Source organism: Rhinopithecus bieti, unplaced genomic scaffold, assembly GCF_001698545.2.
Source record: "Rhinopithecus bieti isolate Rb0 unplaced genomic scaffold, ASM169854v2 scaffold_84002, whole genome shotgun sequence".
Lineage (NCBI taxonomy): Eukaryota > Metazoa > Chordata > Mammalia > Primates > Cercopithecidae > Rhinopithecus > Rhinopithecus bieti.
This window is the reverse complement of record NW_016841755.1, coordinates 3,293,750-3,308,695: the sequence shown is the minus strand read 5'-3', so window position 1 is coordinate 3,308,695 and position 14,946 is coordinate 3,293,750.

The following is a 14,946-nucleotide window of genomic DNA, read 5'->3' as shown; positions in this document are numbered from 1 at the left end:
GTGCAGCTCAACAGGTAGTATGACACATTCCTGGGAAATGGTGCAGCAGAGGAAGCTGTGTAAAGAACGAGGAGGACAGTTTTGCTGTTATGGAAACAGCTGGGAAGAAGATTTGTCAGCCATGAGGCCAGAAAACATTGGTTGAGGAAAATGGGGATGGATGACCTTGGACCTTGGAGAGCAAGGAAGGGGCCTGGGACTTCATTCTGGACTTCAGAGGAAGTCTTGCAGGGAGTTTTGAGCAGAGAGATGTTATGCTCTGACCTGCGATTCAGAACGATGATTCTGGTGTACAGATTAGAAGAGCAAAGGAAAGAGCAGAAGACCTGGCAGTAAGCTTGCAGGAACCCAGACAACAGATTGTTCTAGGTGTGGTGGGAAGGGCTTGGATTCTAGCTATCTCAATGTTGGAGCAAATGAGATTTGTTGGTGGATGGATTTAAGGTGAGAGGAAAGGGAGAGTGAGGTTGACTACCACAGTTTTAGTCTGACAGCCTGGATGGGAAATCACCATTTACTGAGTTGACACAGAGTGGAAGGAACGGGTTTGGAGGTGGGGAGCATCAAGTTAAATTTTAGGTGTTTGCTAGACATGGGACTGACAAGATGGCAGTTGGGTGGATTTAGTCTTGAGTTAATGAGAGACCAGAGCTGGAGACATGGATTCAGAAGTTACTAAAATTCTATTAATATTAAATAGAATTTAAAATTGTTATCACTCCCCTCCTCCCAAGCCATACAAGTTTCAGGAAGCCTTCTAACTCCAGTCACTTTTTCTCATTCTAGTTGGTTTTGTTGCCCAGTTGTTTAGTTTTTAATTTCCCCCCAATTAGGCATATTTGTTGTTGTGTGATACAGGCACTATCCAGTTTGGTTACCCACATTCTTACCCATGACTTTCTTCACCTTCCTCTATTCATCTTAAGCCTTTTCCTTGTTTTTAGAGAATGTATTTCAAGTTTTCCTTTAGTGACAGTCAGTGATAAAAATTGCTCATTGCTACTCTTATTATTGAATGGGAGTTGGCCAGATAGACATTTCTTTTCTCCCAGTACATTGAAGATACTGTTCCACCTTCTGGATTTTGCTGTGGCTCTAGAGAAATCAGCTGACGTGCTTTCTGTCACTCCTATAGAGACAATCTGACATTTTTCTCTAATATCTGCTCTTTATCACTGATGTTTTATAATTTCACTTTGATATGTTTGTGATGATTTTCATTTTTTTTAGCCCTTCTTGTTGAGCTTCTGAAGCTAAAGATTAATATATTTTTCATCAGTTCTGGAAAAACTTTCAGCCATTATCTCATTTACTTTTCCCATTCTTGGCACAATCTCCTCCTAGAGTTCTGAGAGACAGAGCTTAGACTTTTCCATATCTCCTATCACTCACTTTTTCATACTTTCTCTTCATCTGTGCCTATGTATTCATATTTCTTCGGCTGTACACCCTTGATTTAACTGTTCTCCTTAAGTTCTCAAGGAATTTTTTCAAATGTGCCTATTTTTTAATATTTTCTTCCTCATGTCTGATGTTTCTAATTACCTCTATTTATTTGAATATTTTAGATACGCTGATTTTATATTCTGAAAATTCTAATATCTGAAGTCCTTGGAGTCTAATTGTGCTTTTATTATTTCTACCATGTTCCTATTCTCATAACTTGTTTCCAATTTTGTTGTTTTGTTTTTGTCCTTTAGATTTGTTGGGCCAAAGCATATCTGTGATTTTATAGGACTAAGTGCATACTCCCATGAAAGTGTTTTTATTTGCTCTACCATTGGCCTAATGGTACTATCAACTCAGGACATTTTTAAGTTAATTTCTCAGCATGATATGCCTCAGGACACACGAGTCAATTCAAACCCCAAAACCTACATAAGAGAGGGAATGGGGAGTGAATTCTCAGGCCTTTCCCTCCCACCTGGCCCTAAGGCTGCCACAGAGTTTTCTAGAAGTGTCTGTGGGCAGATTGCTTTATTGCTCCCACTCATTTACCACACTCCCTGTTGGAAAATTCTGTAATTCTGCCTCTCCTGGGTGACTTTGTGCTCCTCTCAGGGCAGAAATGAGTCTTACTCTTTCCTTCAGGCTTTGGCTGAAAAAATGTGAGTGCAACAGCTGTGAGGTCATCCTGAGCTCAAGGTCTAAGGGATACCATGGAATTCATTCCTTGGGCACAAACACTGCACGTCCCAATGCAGGCTGCCACTTTGGGCTGTGTTCTCCATGAATACATGGCACAGGATTTCAGTTGACCCCAGTTAAAATGTCCCCTTAGCAAGAAATTAGCCTTTGTAGCTGTGAGCTACTTGTTACTGCAGCTTAATGCAGCAAAAGCTGACTACAGCATTTCTTCACCAGGAAACTTTTTATATGTGAATCCTTCACTAATAGTGTAGCCTTTCAAGGATCCTGCATTTTTACAAGGGTCTCAATTATCTGTCTTATTCTGTCTTATTCCAATTCTCTTAGAGTTGAATCCAAGATGACCTAGTCTCTCCTAATGGAAATTTTAAAACTCAGCAAGACACAGTGGCTCATGTCTATAATCTTAGCACTTTGGGAGGCTAAAGAGGGAGGATTGCTTGAAGCTAGGAGTTTGAGACCAGCCTGGGCAACAACGCAAAATCCCATTTCTACAATAAAAATAAAAATAACATTAGCTGGTCATGCTGGAATGTGCTGTAGTCTAGCTACCTGAGAGGCTGAGGCAGAAGGATTGCTTGAGCCCAGGAGTTGGAGGCTGCAGTAAGCTATGATAACACCACTGTATTCCAGCCTGGGTGAGAGAGTAAGACCTCATCTCTAAAAAAATAATCTGTGACAGATATGAGTGTTCACCAAATTTTCAGTTCTCCCCTTCCAGGCTCCTGGAATACTGCACTTCTCAGTCTCATTGATGTTTTGCAGGTCTGCAGCATTAGTTAGGTCCAATCAAATAGGAAAGAAACTTCCAAGCCACAAGGAAGAACCCACACAAGCATCCAGTTTCTCTTCATTGACCTGGGTGACCCTGGAGAAGGCCATGATGTCCAGCCATGAGATGGAAGAGGGCACAAGCACTGAGTCACAAGATGGAGAAGAGTCTCCCAGAGCAGCAGCACCCTTTATGTAAATGAACATTTACCTTTCATGTGTTAAGCCCTGAAATTTTTGGAACTTTTTTTTTTAATTGCAGCAAAACACAGCCTATCCTTAGCAATGCTCCAAAATTTTGGCTAATAAATTTGTCAAAAGTCCTGCTGGCTACAGTGGCTTTCATATCTGTTTAGCACTGTAATTTTCTGCTTCTTGATTTTGGAATCCAAAATTTCCCCAGTTCATCAAAAGCTTGTTTATGGACTCAAGATGCTGTCTTTAAAAGCCTAGTAAGGCTTTTCAGTATAGAGTATGTAATATTGATGGAAAATGATGTCTGGAAAGTGTTTTCCTTTTCAAAGAATTTAATGCTTTATAGCAAATATATTGGGATTGAGTCAGAAAATATCTCCAAGAGGAAAATGTAAAATTTCATGAGAACATGAAGAAACAAATCTCAAAACCAATAAAAAAACATCTAGGCCTCATGTCCAGGTCCTCAGGATTGCTATATCCCCCTATTGTGGAGCTTCCTAGAATCTGGAGTTTTTGTGGGTTTGTTTTTTTCTTGAGACAAAGTCTTGCTCTGTCACCCAGGCTGGAGTGCAGTGCTGAGATTTCAGCTCACTGCAATCTCCACTTCCCGGTTTCAAGCAATTCTCCTGCCTCAATCTCCCAAGTAGCTGGGACTACAGGTACCCGCCACCACGCCCGGCTAATTTTTTTGTATTTTTAGTAGAGATTAGGTTTCACCATGTTGGCCTGGCCGGTTTCAAACTCCTGCCCTCAAGTGATCTGCTCACTTTGGCCTCCCAAAGTGCTAGGATTACAGGCGTGAGCCACCGCGCCTGGCCTGGAGTTTCTTTCCATGGGTTCCATTATGTTTGTTCTGTGCAATCAGGCACCATGGGAAAAACAAAGGGGACTTGAACCGATGAGCAACTGGTACAATGATCACCTGGATCTTAGAGCAAATGTGAAGATGGGCTGCAGTTTCTCCATCCCACAGGATGCTGTGTCACCATCTGACACAGAGCTCTGTCCCGAGTGCCTATGTGCTGACCCCGTGACTCCCTGAGCAGCCTTGTAGCTTGCAGCAGGGCCCTTCCTTCTGGATATTGTGCCATGTCCCTCGAACTCCTGGCTCCCCACTCCCTGCGCTCCCAGGAGCTGTTCCAGTCAAATGGACTCTTAGGCGTCCTAACATACCCTGCTCTTCCTTAAGTTTTTTGCCTTCCTACATGACGGACTACCTATGTGAATGTCAGTTCTCATTTTATTACACCTAGCATGTTTTCACTCATCGTTCGAGTCCCAGCTGCAATGTTACTTCATTTCCAGAGTCCTTTTGGTTACCCCTGTTAGGGCGCGTCACTTCTCCCTCTATATTCACAGAAAACTCTGTCCTGGCTTCCCAAAGCACCCTCACAATGCTCTGTAACTTCGCATGTAACTTAGCATCTTGCAGTCCCAAAACCCGGGAGTCTCTCCGGGGCACACTGGGGTTGGCTCCAGGCAGCTGCTCTGGGTCTCTGGAGGTCTCCCACACAGTCAGGCACCGGCTAGGGAAGGGTTTTGCGGGGTGGATGCCATCGGCATCCTCCCTGCTTGCGCATGGGCCCCGTGTGTCTGTGAGGACAGGTGCAGGTGCAGGGCCAGCCTGGGGACCCAGCTGCTCTGGTCACCTTGGAGACGCAGGCAGCCCACTGGGTGGATGAAGCACACTCCTGGGGTCTGAGGGCAGCTGCACAAGCGTTGCTGGAGCCACAGACTCCTGGGGATTTTGCGGGGCAGGAGTCCACCGTCACCTCTGCCACTGACCCAGCCCCCTGGCTTCCCAGCCAGTCCCTCCTGCCCTCGCATCCAGCCCCAAGGGTATGGCACAAGCACCAGCCTTGGGTGTCCGCTGCACCCCTCCCCCCCATCAGTCTCTAGGATGTTCCAGGCTCCACACAGGGACCACTGTTCCAGCAAGGTCACTCTCTGTGGTTTTAAACAGCAGGTTTTGGAACTCACAGCAAAGCTTGGACTCCATTCCCTTACCCCCACCTCTGGCACTGGCGCCTGCTGTAATTTTCCCCGAGGGACATAATCCTGTCTAGTAGTGAAGTTTTAGTGATATACAGGGTGTAAAACAAAAGTAAAATATCTAGAAAAAATGGGAAAGGAAGCATTTCAAGTATTATCAAGTATTAAACATTCATTTAACCATCCATACTCTGAAACAGCAGACACATTCTTCATCTTTGCATCCCAAACTAGCATGTGACCATGCTAATGAATGAATAGTAATAAACCAGCATTAACCAAGTCATTAATAATTAGCAATAATTTTGAAAGTGTCTTATGTGCTATACTGTAGGAAATATGTTCACTATCTCATCGAATTCTTATAACAACTCTATAAAGTTGGGGTTGTTTTCACCATTTTACAAGCAAACAGCTAAGTCTTGGAAAAGTTAAACCAACCTTAGGACTCATGCACATTTTTGTTTGTGGTGATGAGATTTAAGCTGGATCAATTTCAGTCCACATATGATATTCTTAATCTTTATACTGTTGTAGAATATTTAGTATATACCTATGTCAAAGTACAGTGGGAGATGGTATCCTCTGAAACAAATTCATGGAGATTCATTCCCTGTATAGAAAATACCTGAAGCAAGTACATATTTATCTGCCCAGCATCCCTACCTTTGAGAAACACTGTTTCACCATTCTGTGGTAAAGCAGATTCATCCCCAGATGTCCCCCCACTCGTGGGAGGATGTAGCACTGCTTCATCACATACAGTACATACATATTGTATATACATAATGCATCTCAGCTTTAGAAATCAGCATCTACCCAGGCCCAGCCAATCCAAACACTCCACAGGTTAATCTTCCCCTGACATTCCAAACTGCCACATCTACAAAAAGTTAGAACTGTTGGCGGCTGCTTTTGTCACCATGTAAAGTAGGCCCCTTGAGGCCACCAGTCATGTGGAGGGAAGCCAAGTCAAAAATGGAGATCAAGAAGCTCAGAGGACATCACTATAGCTGCTGGATCCAGCCGTGCCTGAAGACAGTCCCCCGCCTAGACTTGCCAGTCTCATAAGCTCCTGCTCTTCACAACTGAATTTTAGTTAAGTTTCTGCAACCAACAAAAGGCCTGATGTAGCACTGCTTCATGAGAAATACACATAATGCATCTTAGCTATTCGTTTATGTTCCATTTGAGAAAATACATAGGAAAGAAAAAAATGCAAAATGATAAAATTAAATAGGTACTTGGAACCAGATACTTCTGGTCTATTTTCCAGATTTAATACTTTAAATATTTTAATTTTTTATATCTTTGCTTATTTATTTTTGAGACAGAGTCTTTGTCACCCAGGCTGGCGTGGTTCAATCTCGGCTCACTGCAACTTCCAACCTCTACCTCCTGGGCTCAACCATCCTCCCACTTCAGCCTTCCATGGAGCTGGGACCACAGGTGCTCACCACAATGCCAGGCTAATTTGTGTACTTTTTGTAGAGACGGGTTTCACCATGTTGCCCAGGCTGGTCTCAAATTCCTGGGTTTAAGCAATTCACCTCCCCGGGCCTCCCAAAGTGCTGGGATTACAGGTATGAGGTACCATACCCAGTTTCTTCTTATTTAGATTTAAGGTAATCACTGTTTCCCTTAACTTCACTAAGAAAATAAAGTTTAAATAGTAAGGGGTCACACATTTGAGAGAGATCATTGCTTTAAAGATTTTTTCTGTATTCATTCATTCATCAAAGGAATACACTTAAATTTAAATCATAACACAATTCCTTCGTCTAGGCATGAAATATGGGAAATTTACACCAAGAAAGGATTATCCTGTGCAGCTTTTCCTAAACAAGCATATCTTACTGACAACATGCGTGATGAATGCACAAAAAGGGGCATGAGTCAGAAGTCTACAGAGTGGCAGATCTTCACAGCGTGATGAATGCACACAAAGCGGCATGAGTCAGAAGTCTGCAGAGCGGCAGATCTTCCCAAGTTCTTCAGTGCTTCAAGAAAGCTGCATTCACACACCTTCCATAAAATGCAGTGTTTGGGGATGGTGGTGCGGCAAGAAAACCGAAGATGCAGAAAGCAGGGGCCTTACGATTCGAGTCCTCTGCATTTCCAGAAAGGGACTGTGTCCCCTCACACAAAAGCTGGGTGAAACAGAAACAAGGCATCTCTGAATAACGAGGGCCACCTCCCGAAGCTCCTCATTAATCTCAAAACCCAGTAAAGAAAGAACTGGAACAGCTGTGAGTGTCTTTCATGAACTGGTTTCTAACTTCTGCCTGCTAATAAATCCCAGAGGTAGGGGTCTAGCTTACATTACTCAGCACATTATGGATAAGCCCAGTGGCTTATCACCTACTGCAGCTTGCAAATGTTTTCTGGCTAATGAAGCTGAAGAAATGGCCTGTCTTCCACTTACATAGCTCATGTTTTATCTTGCAATATAATATTGGAACTTGTCCATTTTGAACAACACATTTGACTTTATTTCCCTTCTTTAAAGTCCATTTGGATTCCAATATTTAAAGGATTTACCGATTTCATCTATCCAAGTCTATTTATAAGTTTACTTCCTACCTATCCCTCTATTCCATTTCTAAGTTTTGCATTAAAATAATTAGGAGAGGGCTGGGCGTGGTGGCTCACGCCTGTTTCCAGCACTTTGGGAGGCTAAGGTGAGCAGATCACCGGAGGTCAGGAGTTTGAGACCAGCCTGGCAAACATGGCAAAACCCCATCTCTACTAAAAATACAAAATGTTAGCCAGGCATGATGGCAGGCACCTGTAATCCCAGCTACTCAGGAAGCTGAGGCAGGAAAATCGCTTGAACCCAGGAGGCAGAGGTTGTAGTGAGCCAAGATCACACCACTGCACTCCAGGTTTTATTTTCTTAAACTACAGAATAGATGTAAAGAATGAGTTAGCCTAGGCAACATGGTGAGACCCCTATCTCGACAAAAAAATACAAAAATTAGCCAAGCATGGTGGTGCATGCCTGTGGCCCCAGACACCTGGGAGGTTGAGGTGGGAGGATCATTTAGCCCCAGGAGTTGGAGGCTGCAATGAGCTATGATCATGTCACTATACTCCAGCCTGAGCAACAGAGAAGAACTCATCTCAATAAAATAGAATAATGAGTTACAAAGACTACGGTGAGATGGTTTTCTGACACGTTAAGGTGAGAACCTCATGGCCAGTCATCTGTTGAGTTTTAAAATATAGTTCCCATCTATTGTTTTGCTGTATAAATTTTACTCCCAGCAGTTTCAGATGACTAACACATCCAACTTTGGCCTCACAAAAAGGTAATGTGCAGTCCTTGGGACTCGGGCCCTTCAGAAGTTAAGGGGAATGAGGAGCAGAGTGAGGAAGGAATGGCCAGCCCACAGGGTCCGGGAGGCCACGGCAGCAGCCCTGGGGGAGGGCCCAGGCTATGGGTGTCCAGGTTCCCCTTGCGTCTTCTGGGGTGATCAGATCCAACATCAGGCCGTGGGGGTGACAAAGTCCGGCAGAGTCAAAAGAATGAGAAAAGACAGTGTGAGAGAGAAAGTGGGACCAGGGACCATCGAGAGAGCGGAGGCTGCAAAGGCCCCGAGCTCTGGAAGCCCAGACTATTTATTGGTGATCAAACAAAGAAACAGGTGGTGAGAATGTGGGGTTGAAAGGGAGCGTTGCAATAAGCACATGATTTACAGCTGTGATAGTTTAGCACACGCTCTGCTACTTGAGATAACGAGGAGCAGGTTCTTTTAATTCAAGATACAATAGATCCTGGGAGAGCAAGGAACCAGCAAGTCTAGACACATTCCAGAGCCACAAGCCCTGCATTCTATCCAAGCCACGAGCGGTCTTATGCCCTGGGCTTAGATTATGGTGTGTGAGGGTAGCCTTCCACCCTTTAGCAGAGCTTGGTGTTCCAAAGGTCACGAGGGGTTTTAGACCCTGGATCTTGGACATGTTCCAAGACTTTTACATTATGTTAGACATGCAAGCCCTGTCTCAGCTTCTGCCAACAGCATTCCAACCCCTGCAGAAACACATTATCTGCCACAGGAGCTTCCCTTCTTCCTTCCTGCATTCTTGCCCTTGCCAAAGCTCCGGAGCCCTCAGCTTCCTTGCCCCAAGGCCCTGACAGTGGGGAGGGGCTGAGGGTAAACACCATTTCACATTCCATATGATCACGTTTGTTTTTCATAAGGAGAAACACATGTTATTTATAGGAAGTAATGTGTAATATGATGCTAAATAGCAAAATGATTTTTAAATTTTTTAGACATCATAGATTAATGGAGCTGGGGGTAAACAACCAATTTCTTCTGTCCTCTCTCTAACCCAGGGTAATCCCAACTGAGCTACTGTTCCAATTTGGGGCACTTACACTAGTTTCCTTTCTTTTGCCTCAGATGCTTTCTTGGTGAAACGAATAATAGTCCCTCCCCCATGGAGTTGTTCTGAAAATTAAATGAACTAATAGATGTAAAGTTCCAAGAACAGTGGCAGCATAAAATAAGCATGAAAAAAATGCTGCATTTAAGTTATCCATCCATTCAGCTTGTGAATGTTTGCATTTTAAGACACTTGCTTCTAACATTCTACTATTATAGTATTTTATTCCTTCTCTCTGTAGTTCAGCTGATTAAGATACTTGCACTCCTTCTGACAGAATTTTATCACATCTCTCCATATTTATGATGTAATCAGCTCTGTTAATGTGATGGACCAATAGTAAAAACACCACCGATTGCTGATCATTCAAAAACACTGACACACGGCCAAGCGCGGTGGCTCACGCCTGTAATCCCAGCACCTTGGAAGGCCAAGGCGGGTGGATCATGAGGTCAGCAGATCAAGACCATCCTGGCTAACATGGTGAAACCCATCTCTACTAAAAATACAAAAAAAAAATTTAGCCGAGCACGGTGGCAGGCTCCTGTAGTCCCAGCTACTCAGGAGGCTGAGGCAGGAGAATGGCGCGAACCCAGCAGGCAGAGCTTGCAGTGAGCCGAGATTGCGCCACTGCACTCCAGCCTGGGGGACAGAGCGAGAGTCCGTCTCAAAAAAACAAAGAACAACAAAAAAACAGACACATTAAGATTTTCCTTTAGGATGGGTGTGGTGGCTCATGCCACCACATTGTATTTGTTGAATAATATTCTGTTGGGTGAAATATATGTGCTTTGAACCTATTCCAATGTTTGATATTTATTTCACTGGAACATACTTCCTAGGGTCCAATTAAAACATACTTAAGAATGCATGAAAATTCCAAGTTATATATTTAAGAGAATTTATAAAACACTGTAGCTTAGTATAAAGATTATGAATTATGAAATCAGAAAAGTGTGGTTTAGAATGTATTTGTTCACACTGTAACTCTATAACTTTAGACAAGTTTATTTACAGAAATATTAAGAGTTCAAATAAATGATAGATTAATGTAGATAGTGTATCTAGTATTCTCTTAATCTTCAAAAGAATTTTATGAGGTCATTTTAATCTCTACTTTAGATAGTGGAAACTGCCCTAAACCTTATTTCTCCAAATGCAAAATGAAGAGCATTAACCCTAGAAGCTACAAAGTTGCAACTAAGAGGCTTACCATAGAGCTGGTTATATTGTAATATTATTTGTTAAATGCTAGATATATTTAGTAAATGTTAATGTTTCTGCTGAAATATGGTGTATTAGTCCATTCTCAGGCTGCTAATAAAGACATACCTGAGACTGGGTAATGTGTAATGAAAAGAGGTTTAATTGACTCACAGTTCAGCACGGCTGAGGAGGCCTCAGGAAACACAATCACGGTAGAAGAGAAAGCAAATACCTCTATCTTCACATGGTGGCAGGAGAGAGACTGAGAGACAAAGTGAAGAGGGAAGCCTCTTATAAAACCATTAGATCTCGTGAGAACTCATTATCATGAGAACAGTAGCGAGGAAACCACGCCCATGGTTCAATTATCTCCACCTGGTCCCGGCCTTGACATGTGGGGATGATTACAATTCAAGATGAGATTTTGGGTATGGATGCAGCCAGACCATATTGTACGGACAGATCAAAAGTGAAGGCTGTGGTGTGGTCAGCATAAGAATATAATGACATTGCATGCAAAATAGTGTCAATGTGTACTTTACAGACAGTTAAAACCCAAAACTCAGCAATGGTTACTGATTCATTTATCAACAAATGCTGAGGAAGGCAACTTTACACCTATAGCCTTTAACTTTGTTGGTAATTTTCCCAAAACTTCATCCTTTTATATATTCTCACCTAGTCAATCATCCAGGTTAGAATGGTATATTGGAGGAGGGCAACATAATTCAGACCCAAAATGGTCAAAGCTTACTTAACAATGGACACTTATGCTAACGACCGCTAAAACGAAAACTATGCAAGAGCCAGCAGGGATTCTGGGTTGATATTATTGGCTGGTGTGCTACGTTGGAACTGCAACCTCTTATGACGGTCTTTGTTCATCTTGAGAAACTACTAATTGTATATGTATCTCTAAGTGGAAGGATTTAGGTACAATATCTAGCAAAGAAGAAACATTAGAGCAGGTGATAACAATTGGGAAGTGATGGTGACAAAGGGCCCACCAAGTTGTCTCATTTCATTTCAAAGGATACTTGTCTTAAATAGGTGATCCATCGTAGAATACTCATTCCTTAGGCATTTCCACTGAAGGAGGTTAAAGCACCAAGGTCTCTGGCACCCATCTGTCTTTGAAAGAACCACACCTGTTCTGTAATGCCCGGAACTATCAGCACCATCACCTCTTCTGTGGAATGGTCAAGATGCTGACTTTTAGCACTTCCTGCTCTCAGACCTGTCTGCCAGTTCAAGGCTTCCAACAATCAATCATTAAGAAGTTCCTTCCCTAGCTCTCCACCAAAAGCTGCTTAACCCAACCCTACAGTTGTTTGGTTGTCATTGAAGCCCACCCCACTTACTACTGGTCATTGATTCTCCTCCCAGCCACTGATTGCCAGGAAGGAAGAGCAGCCAGGTACAGAAAGAGCAGAGGGTGGGCTCCAAGCTCCCTAGTTTACTGCATCTGTTGCCCAGCCCGCTTTAATCACGATGGTGTGGGTCAGTGGCCCAGCAACTCCCCAGTCACAATCGATCAGGCAGCACTAAGATGTAATGCCAATTTCTTTGTGTGTGGCATTTTTCACCACTCTGGACATTGTCCCCAGGCTGCTTTTTGCTGCAGCAATACTAGAGATGACAAAACATTGAGACTCAGAGGCCGTCAGCAAGAAGCACACACTTGTCTTCCACATCTGCGTGCCATGTAGGCTTGGCTGCAAGTCAGTTCCACATCGCGTTCTAGAGTCCAGTTGAGAACACAGTCAGATGGGTGGGAAGGAGGAGAAGAGGCTGAGCCCGAAAGCACATTTAATTTGTTTGGATGCAGTGTGTGTCCATTCTGCTCACATAGCATTGGCCAAAGCAAGTCACATAAACAAACCTCAGGAAACTCTTTGAGGAAGGCTGCTCCTTCCGTGTGTGGGAAGCCAAGAGCAAATATCTGCTGGCTGATACAATCCACTGCAGGCCTCTCTAGCTGTGAATTAGTTGCCTTCTATAAAGCAATGGAGACTTGAAATAACAGATGGCAAAATAAAGGCAGCTGGATGAGAATGATTGTTTTCTTGAAGGTATTGTCAATGAATATGACAAGCCCCACAAGGCAGAACTCTAAATCTGTTGTTACTTGACATCATAACTCATCACCTAAGCATTGATTCATTCTCTTCTGTTTTAGGGTATTGAGTTACCATGGTATGCACGGCTTCCTATTAGGCATTTAGGAGCGGGAGAGCAGGAATGAAAAGACTGAGGCCACAGGCATGCCGCCCGCGTGGAGCACCACTGGTGGAGTCTGGTCATGGGCCTGCGGCCACTGTGTGCTTCTGCAGAACAGTGACTGCAGTCATCATGTGTAAACAGTGCACCTGTGAGCATGACCGCCGATGACAACTTACAAAGGCAGCTGTGCAGATGCTAATCGCAAACTGAAGGTGCTAAAGCCATGCAGTAATAAAGAGCATGGATTTGTATCAGGCACACCTGGACTCATGCCACAGCTTCTACTGTGTGGCCTAGGGCAACCTCCTCAGTGCTTCTAGGCCTCACTTAATATCTGTAGAATAGGTTTGCTTTATTTATTATGAGAGATAGCACCTAGGAAGCATGCTGGGCATGGCACGTGGTCATGCACAGAGCGGATTTGGAGCAGCATTTAGCACAGGGGAGCAGCAGGGGCAATGCCTGCAAGAGTGTGAGGGCAGCTGCAGCAGTGCCCGCAGGTCAGGGGGTGTGTCCTTTGTGGGGGCATCATGAGAAACACGTTGGCTGGAAGAGTGGGTGAGACACAGAACTCACCTCACACGAGTTTCCTAGTAGAAGAAATGCATATGGAAACCTAAATTTCAATTTCATAACCTGTAAATATAAGACCATGGTTTCCAAAGAGTACTAAAAACTAGAATTTGTATGTAAATTAAAATATATTTTGATATAGGAGTCTGGAATAGCAAAATTAATAGACATATTCCACTTACTAAGGGAAGACAGACCTGGTCTACCTGCCAGATGTCACTTGGTGAAATTAATTGTCCAGAAAATAAGTATATACGGAGATCTGGGCACGTTTCTTGACCTTTGTAGACAGGATCTGCAGAAATTGAGCTTCACCAAGGTGACCCTTCAGAACAACTGCATCAGATGTTTCCTGTTTTACTTTCCCCAGAGCTGTTCAATCAAATAAAAGTATTAGCCAGAAAGTGAGTCTGTTTACTATTACTAAAACTCTCAGCAATAAACCTGTTGAAAACTCAACTTCAGCCCACCAAAGCAAAACTTATGCATGAATAAAGAGTAACTGCTAAGGTGGTATAAAATTTCTGTGGAACCTAACAGCCTTTTTGCCCCTAAAACATGCCCTTTATTCAATGATGAAGAAATTTTAACCATTAACTTCACTCTATTGGCTTTGAGGTCTTGATTCATTTTAAAACACAGCTTTTTGGTAGAACAGGAAAGGGAAATGGAGAAAGAGAGAGAGGTAATGAAAAAGAAGAAAAAAGAGAAGAGGAGAAGGGGAGAAGATGCTTTATTGACAGTAAACATTAACAACAATATGGAAAGGGGGAGAGAGAGTAACTGTACAGAGAGGAAACCTGATAGACACTACCCCAGCTGGGTGATCAAGGTCAACATCCACAGCAATGTGTACATTCATTTATGAATTATTTATTGAATTATGATGAAAATGGCACTTCACCTCTGTGGTCTTCCTCACAAAAACCCATAACCCCAGCATAAGCATGGGAGAAATATCAGAAAAAATCGGATTGAGAGCCATCCTCCAGTATACCTGATCCATGCTGCTCAGAATTCTCAAGTTTATCAAAACCAGGATAGTCTGAGAAGCTGTCAATGCCCAGAGAAGCCTAAAGACATATGACAATTAGATGTAAGGTGGTGTCTTGGATGACATCCTGGAACAAAAGTGAAACATTAGGGAAAATCTAGTGAAGCCCAAATTAATAGTGGAGTTTAGTTTATAGTTAATAATAACCTATCAATATTGGTTCATTAGCTATGCTAAATGTACCATGATAACGTAAGATGGTAACAGGGAAGACAGTGCAGGGATCCTGGGACTCTGTTGCGTCTGCACAACTTTCTGCAAATCAAAAACTGTTCTGAAATAAAATGCTTATTTTCTAAATGTGGGGAAGAAGTATGGCACAGGAGACAAATGTGGCCCCCTTCTCCTCAGTGTGCAAGCTAGCAGGCACCCCATCCTGAGTCCAATGT